The following is a 10,496-nucleotide window of genomic DNA, read 5'->3' as shown; positions in this document are numbered from 1 at the left end:
TTTTAATTTTAAATATTATAAAATAAGACTTTAAAAAGTTTTAAAAGTAAACTTAAACCTAAATAACATAAATTCACATTTATGCTTCTGTTTTCATTTTATTATTACCTTATCCATACAATTTATTTTGTTTGATTTATTTATATAATTTATTCTTCTACAATTATTCTTCGTATTTTTCCAATTTTAATTTCAATTTAAAAATTATTTGCACAGAATATTTATCGTTTGAAAAATAATTGCACAAAGCTTTTCCCTTGTTCGTTCTATAATTTGATTAAAAACTAATTTCCTACAGAGGTGATATTGATTTTATTTATTTTAGCAGAGAAAATAATGAAAAAATGTGGTTTTGGGGTTTTGGTCATTGGGGAGTTTTAATACATGGATATACAGGGTGACCCAGAACTCAATGTAAAAGCTAAACTTTTTTCTAAATATTTTTTAAACTATTATATTCACATAAAAAAAGTTTAAATGCAAAATTGTTGCTCATATGTTATGAAATATCTAGAAAAACTAGTTTTTCTACAAATTCAAATACAACAATTTATTATTGACTATAATCAATTATTGTTATACAATTACGTTACAATGAGTCTGTGTCTAGGATACTCAGGAATGGGGGCTCCTCTAATTTTTCTTTTATGCATAATTTCTTTATGTAACACTCTTTTGTTCTCTTCAATTATTTCATTTATCTGAAGAATATTATTATTTTATATGAGACAAATTTGCACTAAAATACACAATCTACATCTTGTTCTTCCAACTTTTCTTAAAGTAAAATGCCAATTACAACTACTTTCTTACCTTCATCAAACTGGGAGTTTTAGGTTCCCCTGAATTCATTACATTGACAGCCCCTGGTATAATGTGTTGCCTGTCCAAAAATTCTCTACTCAAAATTTTGTTGTAATCAACTTGGCATCCTAATTGCAAATTCAGGGAACAACCATCAACATCCAATTCTAATTTTATGTCTTTTTGGTCCTTGATGTGAAGAGTTATGAAGTCATTTAATCTGCAAAACAAATAAGATATAAATACCAATTGTTTTGAGATGTGCATATATATGATCTTACCTGATGGTGAAAGGTCTCAAAGGTGTCAGGATGTCCTTAAATTTCAGGAGTCCTTCAGGTAATTCACGAATTATGGTGTGTTTTTCAATGATCTCCATAGCTTTTTTGTCTATTAAATTTTCTTTGGCAGGTTTAGGGTTGTTTATTTTAGATATTTCACTTTTTTTGCTGGCTGATCTATCAGTTGCACGACCTTAAGAGAAAGAAGATTTTGATAAAGTTGTCTTTAAAGATTATAAATTGTTGGATCAGAACTTGGACAAGATGTCCCTTAATGTATAAGCTGATCTTTGTCATGCACAAAATAAGTTTGAAGCTGAATAAAAGATACCACTTTTTGCACTTTTGTCATCCTTTGGTGGCACATAGACCTTGGCCTTTGGAGCTTTGAACATATAAGGCAAATTAGTATCCTGATAAACTCTGTAAGCCTTGGACTGCAAACTTGTCAACCAATTCCATTTCATCGGATGAAAACCTCTACATCCAGATCTGGCATCATATAAAGTTCCACCAGTTTGGCAGTAGGATAATCTGGAAAAAGGTCACACTTATGAAGTAAAGCATCAGATGCTCATACTTATGCTTCATACCTTATTCGTCCAAAATCATCAAAAACTAATCCATTTCCTAACGTATCAAAAATTCCATTCACTGCAATCAAACCAGTACGTTTTGCTCTGGTGTAGACTGTGAATCTACCTAGAGATAACCATTAAGTAGATATATGTTTCAACTGAATTTACCATCTGGTGAAGGTTGTTTACCAATATTAGTATTTGGTTTCCTGCGATACTCAATAGCAACATCACCATTAGGATATTTGATAACTTCTGTGCCATCAGCAAAACGTTCTGTAGATTCAAGGCCATTCTGGTATTGACAACCTGATCCAAAAACAGGAACTCTGAACCGGATCAGTCTTGCATCGTACACAATTTTCTTCCAAAATGAGAAAGAATATAGCATTTAATATTTGTATACAGTAAATTTGTAAATTCTTTACCTCATACATGATTTCTTCATGAGGCAAAGTAGTCCATCCATTGTTGATGAAAAGTGGATCAGATAGTTTGTATGTGAACGAGCAAGGCACTTCCTGAACCTTTTTCCCTTTACCTAAGGCTTTATCTGCCTGAATATTATAAATACAATTAGCTTCATCCTTGTTTTAGATTTCAAAAAGATTTTTATATTATGTCAATAGATACTTTCACAAATGTATGCAGGCAATATACTGCCCTCAAGCAAACTTTTGTTGTTATTATTATAATCACCTTTGCACTTTTGACACCACTGTCAAATTTATCCAAACCTTTGGTTGGTTCTTCTGTCTTGCTTGGTTTGTCTTCCTAAAAGTATAAATATAAATTTACAAAGGTTGACAAAAAAATTCTCATAAAACTATGTTGCTGACCTTGCTTTTGCGTCTTTCTGTCTCCTTGCCATCACCTAATTCGCTTTTGAGTTGATCTTTAGATTTATCCACACTTTCTCTAGACTTGCGTTTGGTCTTCCCTTTGTCAGCATCACTAGCACTTTCATCTAACTTGGATCTTTCTAAAAATATAATCATATATTACTCCTAATATTCTCCAAATTGCAGTTTAGATGCATTTGACTCACTGGTGAGAATAGCTCACCTGATTTTTGTCCAGATAATATGCTTGGTTGTTTACTCAATTGTTTACTAGGTTCTCTGCTCAGTTTGCTGGGTTCTCTACTCAATTGTTTGCTGGGTTCTCTACTCAATTGTTTGCTGGGTTCTCTACTCAATTGTTTACTTGGTTCTCTACTCGGTTCTTTGGTCAACTCTGTTTCTTCCTGTTCCTTCTCTTCTTCAGGGATATCTTCCATTTGAGTTTCCTTGAAAAGAACAAAATAGTTTTATATACCTTGTCACAAAATGTGAAAAAATCCGGCTTTTACCTTATTTAAAGAGCTCCTCTTCTCACTCCTCCTGCTGATATCTGATTCCTTGGACAACATCTCACTTTTCAACTCCTTTTCTGAGGTTTGTTCAATCTTCAAACTCTCCTTATCAACCTTATCAACGTCTTCCACAATTGATTCTTTGGAAGGTTTCACTTCAGGCATCTTAAAAGATCCATCCAGAAGATACAACTGGGACAAGGTGAGTAGACCTAAACATTAGAACAAAATTATCATTTATCAATTATTGTTTTGGTTATATAAATACCTAGCCGTCTCAGTTCATCAATGGCTTCTTTAGTAAGTGCACCACCACATTCTAGCAATTTCCTGGTTTTATCAGAAATTTTGTTGCTTCTCAACAAAAGTTGGCGGAGCAGGAACGCTTTTTGCTCATCACTGATGAAGTCGCACTTCAACAACTTTCTGATCATATCATCCGTAAAGTTTTCAAAACCTGAAAGAAATATACATAAACAATGTCCTGCATGTCTAAAATTCATTTCTTCATAAAAACCTTTCTTCAGCAGTTCTTGTTCAGATTCAGTGAAAAAATCCAAGTGTTGGAGCAACATATCCGCAATATTCTTTTTGACTTTGATAATAGTCTCTTCACTGGTGCACGCCTTCAAGGCTTCACTGGCAGCAAATAAGGCGTTGACGACACAAGGAACGTTTCTGGCGATTTTTTCAGCAGGCAGATCAGCAAAGGCACGCAGGATTTTTGTTAAATCTTGGAGCAGGCAGTCTCTGCTCGTTTCAGTAACCTAGTAGAAAGGAGAGAGGAGGGTAAGAAGGACAAATGGCAGGAGACATAAATCTGATATAGCGGGATAGAATGGTGACCAAGGTCATTCCAAAAGTAGTTGACCAACTGAACAAAGACAAATGGTGGAGGTGCTGGAGGTGCATCTTGTTTTTATTGATAAGTCTAAATCATTCCTAGTATTCGGAAAAGATTTATCTATAATTGTTTAATGAAATAAATTTAATACTTTATCTCTGTGCGTGGGCAATTCTGCTCCCTGAGTCGTCAACATTCTTGCTCTTTGTCCTTTGGATTCGTCTTTTGACGAATCCGGTCTGGGTGTAAATGGTGAGTTGACCAAATTTGGCAACATCAAGGCCTTGTTCAAATTGGCAACAGACATGTCTATCAAACGTCTTAAGTATTGGTATCTTTTTAGTCCATATTTTTTTTCTGAAAAATAGAAAAAATAGAACTTGCATATTTATTTCAAGCTTTGTGCAAATCAAAAAGTGTGTTGAGGGATTTTTTGTCTAATTCTACCCATATAATGGAGCAGCAAATGGCAAATGCTTTTGGCATATGTGGCAATATATTGTTTATTAACTTATTTTATTATTATTATTACCAAAAGCAAGTCGTGGAAGTCCAACAACATTTTTTTCAAATTTTCCAACAAATCTTTTACAAGAGGAACAAAAACGCTGAAATTTCTTCTTCCGAACAATCTGGTCATCGCCAAAACCATTCCCCCGCGAACACATGTGCATCCTATAATAAAAATTGATAAAATTAATATTAAATTGTTCATAACAAATAAAAATATAAGGTTTTATGCAAAATGTTATGCAGAATTGAAAAATGAAAAAGGATTTCTGATGCAAGACGTGGTTTTTGTGTGAATTCAGATTTTGTCACAAATGTGGCACTAGAATGTAGTTTTTCAAAGACATATGCACATTTCAAAAGTTAGATGAAATTATTTATAAAATTTATTAATAAAATTTAAATAAATTTACTGTCTTTGCAGCATCCTCCTCCTCTTCCATGAACCGAAGATTTACTTGCAGACATTTTTGTTTAAACAATAAGTAAAAATATATTTATAATTTGATGAAATATAAAAACATTATTTATAAATATATAAATACATGTAAATATATATTTACACCGTACTGACAAATGTCACAAAATTAAACAAAAAGTCTATCAAGCTAAAATTTCAATTAAACAAATTACAAATTTTTTGTACATCCATTTTAGTATTTGCTATTTAAATATACGTTTGGAAAATCGACATATGCAATTACAGCACTCTAGTACAAATAGGGTACTCCTGAGGAGCTCCAAGTTTTTTTTTTCTTTTTGATATATTATTTTCATATTTTAAGTTAAAACATGCATTTTATCCAGATAATTATTAACATTTAATTTCTAGATGACACCAGTCTTTGTTTATCGACAGAATGCCAAAAAAAAAATCATCAAAAATCATTTGTTTTCGCATTTTTGTTTCAGTAGAACAAAATCTAAAATTTTTAGTAATAAAAATGAACTGACTTCAAAAGTCAAGTAAAAAATTCGGATAAACCGAGCAAAAAAATCGAAAAATTTGGCACAAAATTTACAAAAAAAATGTATAAGTAAACTGCTTATATAGTAAAATAAAAAAAAATTCAAAATTTCTGTAAAAATTTAGCAAAAAAATAGTAAAAGTAAAAAATTTAAGATTTTTAACAAACGCTTATGGAGAACAAACGCGGACGACTATTTTAGCCGAAAGATAATTAGAAAGGTAAAAATTAATAAAAAGATAATTTAGATGATACATAAAATGATAAAGATACTTGTTAGATGATTTTGATGAATGATAGAATAAACTGTTTACCCTGAAGATCTCATAAAACATGATTATTATTGCCAACTACGTAGTTGGTCCAAAAAATTATTAAAGTCAAATTTTTGCCAAAGACAACTTACCAATTTTAGTATTTGTTCTAACAGTAGATATTTTGTATATTTTTTTATATTTTGGCTAATTTCTCTTTTTCCACCAGCTTAGCATTGCTGCGTCCAAAAAAATTGGACGAGGCGACTCGTAAGACAAACCTGGCGAAAATAGCATCGTACGCTTTCAACTTTTTATTGGTAATTTTAAACCAATTATTAATAACAAACATATTTTTAAATTAATCATTAATAATCAATACATAATAACAAATATTTTTATTAATTTTTGAAGCGCTATGTCGGTGCCCCGTGGTGTCAAACCAGATCAGAAGTTGACAATAAGATTTCTAGAAGAATGCTCTTGGACATAGTCTCTAAACATTTTGCAGCAGGTAAATAGATGAATAGATAAATAGATAGATAATTTGTTGCTTGCCAAAGACAAAATTGTTCGAGTCTTAGGCGTTTGGCACTTCAATCCAAAAGTCTCGAAAAACATATCAGTGCAACTTGCCAAAAGGCAAACTCCTTTCAGCTTCTATATTTTTCTTCCTAGGTTCAGAATGCCCACCTCTACCAGCTGGCCTCTCTCGAATATACTCGATGGAGTACTGCCCTTATGCCCAGAGAGCCAGACTGGTGGCTCTTGCCAAGAATCTACCACACGACGTAGTCAACATCAATCTGAAGAGCAAACCGGACTGGTTTTTGCAGATGTACCCGGAAGGTGAGAAAATTATGATAACAACTATCTGGAGGCCATGGTTTAAGATATTTTGTTCTTGCAGGCAAAATTCCTGTCTTGCAGCATCAAGATGACATCGTTGGTGACTCCATTGCCATCTGTGACTACTTGGAGTTGAAAATACCGAATCCGATTTTGGCACATGTAGCCTACAGAAAGGTAATGCGTAGTTGATTCGAAATGCTATCAGGTTGCTCATAATCATCTTTTCCAGTGCGATCAGAAATTGCGCAAAGACTGGGGACGAATCGTAGGTCTGATGACAAGAATAACATTTGGCAACAACCTGCGAAACGAAGGTGGTGTGTCCGAGGTCATTTGCAAGTTGCACAAATATTTAGGAGCCTTTGAGAAAGCTTTGAGAGACAGGAATACCATATACTTCAATGGTAAGCTTGATCCTGTCCAATTCCTACTACACCAATAAACACTATTTCTTCTAGGTGACGTCCCTGGCATAATGGACTACATCATGTGGCCCCACTTTGAACGTTTCTGTGTCATCTATCTCATGGAGGATCCTTTTAAGTATCATGGGCACTCTCTGCCACCTTTGGACGAATCCAAGTTGCCGTTGATGAACAGATGGGCGTACAATATGGCCAAGAGGGATGAGGTGCACAGGACAAGGCACAAGATTGAGAAACATTTCAGGATGGTCCAGATGTATAAATCGGGTGATGTTGATTATGACTCTTTATGACTAGACGGGGAGCAGGGAAAGGTGAATTTTGAGAGGAGAAAGATGTTGGAGAAGCATAAAATGTGAGAGAAATGATATGGTCACTATTTGATTCCTCGAGAAGATGGTGAATCAACTGCAAAAACAAATTGTGACCAAAACAAGAAAAATCTGGTGAATGATGATCCTTGACCATGTTGTTAGTTTTGAATCTGCTTCATGGTTCTAGAAACAAAGAACATCTGTATTCTACTTCTTTGCAGTAAATTTTGTTCTGCAATCCAGGAGCTTTAGATCTAAACTACCTATTTTTAATCAAAATCCAGCAAATAAACGAGGATTTATCTTCTGGTGCAGAGACAAAATTTAGAAAACATGCCAACATCTGTGTTCTTATTGTCTACACTTAATCTCGGTTGGGCAAATATCAGAATTTAAACAAACTACCATTTGGAAATGAACAATAGTTGATTTTAAGACAACATACAAGCAGGAGGAAAAGGAAGTCAATGAACTTTGAATATTTTTTTAATGCTACATTTTATACAAATTAAAAAAAAATATTTGTAACGTATTTTTAAATATAATTTCTAAGAAAATTCTGAGCAATTAATCACTTAATTTTCTTATCTATGAATTAATAATCAATAAATAATTAAACATTTATCTAATAAGGCATGAATAACTTTTAACTTTGAAAAAATTGTGCAGGCCAAACGGTTTGTTCGAGAATATTTTGAGTATGTAAAAAGTGGTACAAAATTGTAAATCAAAACATGTGCAAGTGCTTTGTACTTGGTTCATCGATTTGGACATAAATCTTGCTATGGTGATAACTTTATCAATTTTAGTAATTGTTCAGGAATAATTCGTACCAATTTGAAATTTGAATACTAAAAATTACTGTATTTAATATAGTAATTAATATAGTAAAATAATAAAATAGTAAAATTGTTTCAAAGATTTTCCATAGTTGACAAACGTGGTATAAATCTAGTACGTCAAATTTTTGACATTCATCGAAAAATATATTTTTTTAAATTGATTTATATAAAAAATGTTAATAAATTTTATTTCTATTTATAGATTAATGTGTAAATTTCCATATTTAGTTTAAATAAATTTGCTTGATATTTTCTATAATTTTCCAGAAAAATATGCAAAGTTGTTCGACAGCGAGGTAATACAAAAGCAATAATGGCAAAATTAGTCGTCCACACTCCTGGACTTGTCCCAATCATCATCATATATTTTTTCAGAACCTTGGCATCATCATCAGGTGGCGATTCGGCTTTCTCAGAGTTGGCTTCTGAAAGTGCCCTCAGATTGAAACTTCTAAAACAACGATTGGCCAGAAGAAAAACACAGTTAGCAGAATTAAGAAGTTTGTTGAAGAAAGATGCCGTTTCAGCAAGAGTCAAATGGACTTGCTTTGTTTGCGCTGTTTTGAGCTGCAAGGAGGGTGGTAAGGAAGAATAATGGCCAGTCTTCTATTCATTATAATTGCTTAATCTAATTTTGTAATTTGGATGGTCCAATGTCCAATAACAGATGTTTTTACATTACTCAAAAACTACAGTCTAGTTTTATTTTGGGGGAGATTTGCCAATGACATCATATCTTTTTACATCTTAAGATGTTTTTTGCTTATTTAGTAATCTTCATTTTTCAATCTTTAGAAGGAGCAAAAATAGAACCATTTCCTCACTGGTTTATTGATGCAAATGGAAAGCGAGAAGTCAAGGAGTTAGGTGAACTTTTAAACAAAATGCCAAGTTTCCAACGTGTCACTGAATTAATTTTAAAAAGCTATGACAAACTAAAATTGTCGGACGATATTTTAGGTAAAAGTGGTTAACAGACAAGTTATGATCAATTGGATGCCAACATTTTGATTCATTTTAGGATTATTATACTGGACTCTTATTTTAAACCTCAAACCTCATTTGATGACTTTAAGTGGTCGAAGACTGCAAAACAGCTTCCCATCTTTGTTTTTAAATTCGTCCAACTTCAAATACATTTTAGACAACTCGGTGCCAAAATATATTTTTAGAATGATACCATCATCCAATAGTTTATTGGAAGAAAGGTAACTACTAATTGTGATAACATTTCTGAAACGGAATTAAAATGCTTGCATTTTATTTAGGTACAAGAAAGAGCTCAGTGTAGTCGAAGGTTCCAAAATCAGGGTATATCTGCCAGTCAGTATAATGCACCTTCATAATATTTTTCACCAAGGGCCTTTGGCCAGCGGTCCTGGATCCATAAAGGTAAACAAGACTAAATTCCATTCAAATGTTTTATATAACATCCTGCTATTTTTAGTGGGCTCTCTTCACAAAAGATTTACAAATAGCAGTTGAAAATAGTCCCTGGTGCCAATTACCTAATGGAAGCGATCTAGGTGTGAAAATGAAGTGCGTCGTTGTCTGCTCCATTGTTAATAATCCTCAAAAAGTCAGGCAACATTTTATACCTAAAAGAGTTAGAGGTCTTTTGGCACAACAGTTCCTGGTCGCTGATGGTAAGTAGATGTTTACCCATAATTCTATTTTTGTTTTTTAAAATGTGTAAATTTACAGAAATCTTCAAACCCAGTTCGGATAATTTGAGTTACTACCGTAACTTAAATTGGCAAGATCATTCATCCGCCACGTCCGTTGTGGAAGCGGTCAGCTCCAATCAAAACTCTAAAGATCAACTAATTGGATCAGACAGCAACAACTTGTCACCTGGCTTTAAATCTTTGCCAAATATGAATACTAAAACAAACAATAGTTTTGCTGATTTGCACAAAAAATTACGGAGCAGAAACTCAGAACAGCAATCTTCAAAAAAGACAACTTATAATGAAAAGATACCTGATGGTACATTTGCACCTAACAAGATTGATCAAACATGTCCTGATGGTACATTTGCACCTAACAACTCCAAAATTTCTTGCGGGTTTAATAATGATTCTACAAACAATTTGCTATTGGATAGTGATGAAAGTGATCCGTACCTCAATTTAAACCACAGTGACGATGATGCTTCAGAGATTGTGTGGAAAATTGGAAATCCCTTGTCTACTAACGAGCTTTCCAGCAATGAAGCTCTTGTAAGCAAAACTTCAATGAAACAAACATCTAACATTAAGAGTCCAGTACCATCTGTGAAAATAACAACAACATGCAAAAGTCAACAACCAAGAAGATTGTCCAGTGAAAAGATTTTAACTTCATCAAACAAAAAGGTACAAATTCTGTTGAAAAAATCCTACAGCGATGATGTCTTGGTGTCAAGTTCAAGTACTAGTGACTCGTCTTTTGAAGTTATAAGTTCAATTTCATCAAATAACAACAGTAG

The sequence above is a fragment of the Ctenocephalides felis genome, unplaced genomic scaffold (assembly GCF_003426905.1).
Source record: "Ctenocephalides felis isolate EL2017-DRISC unplaced genomic scaffold, ASM342690v1 CF-g0.4_SCAFFOLD_00845, whole genome shotgun sequence".
Classification (NCBI taxonomy): Eukaryota; Metazoa; Arthropoda; class Insecta; order Siphonaptera; family Pulicidae; genus Ctenocephalides; species Ctenocephalides felis.
Note: the sequence above shows the minus strand (reverse complement) of the source record.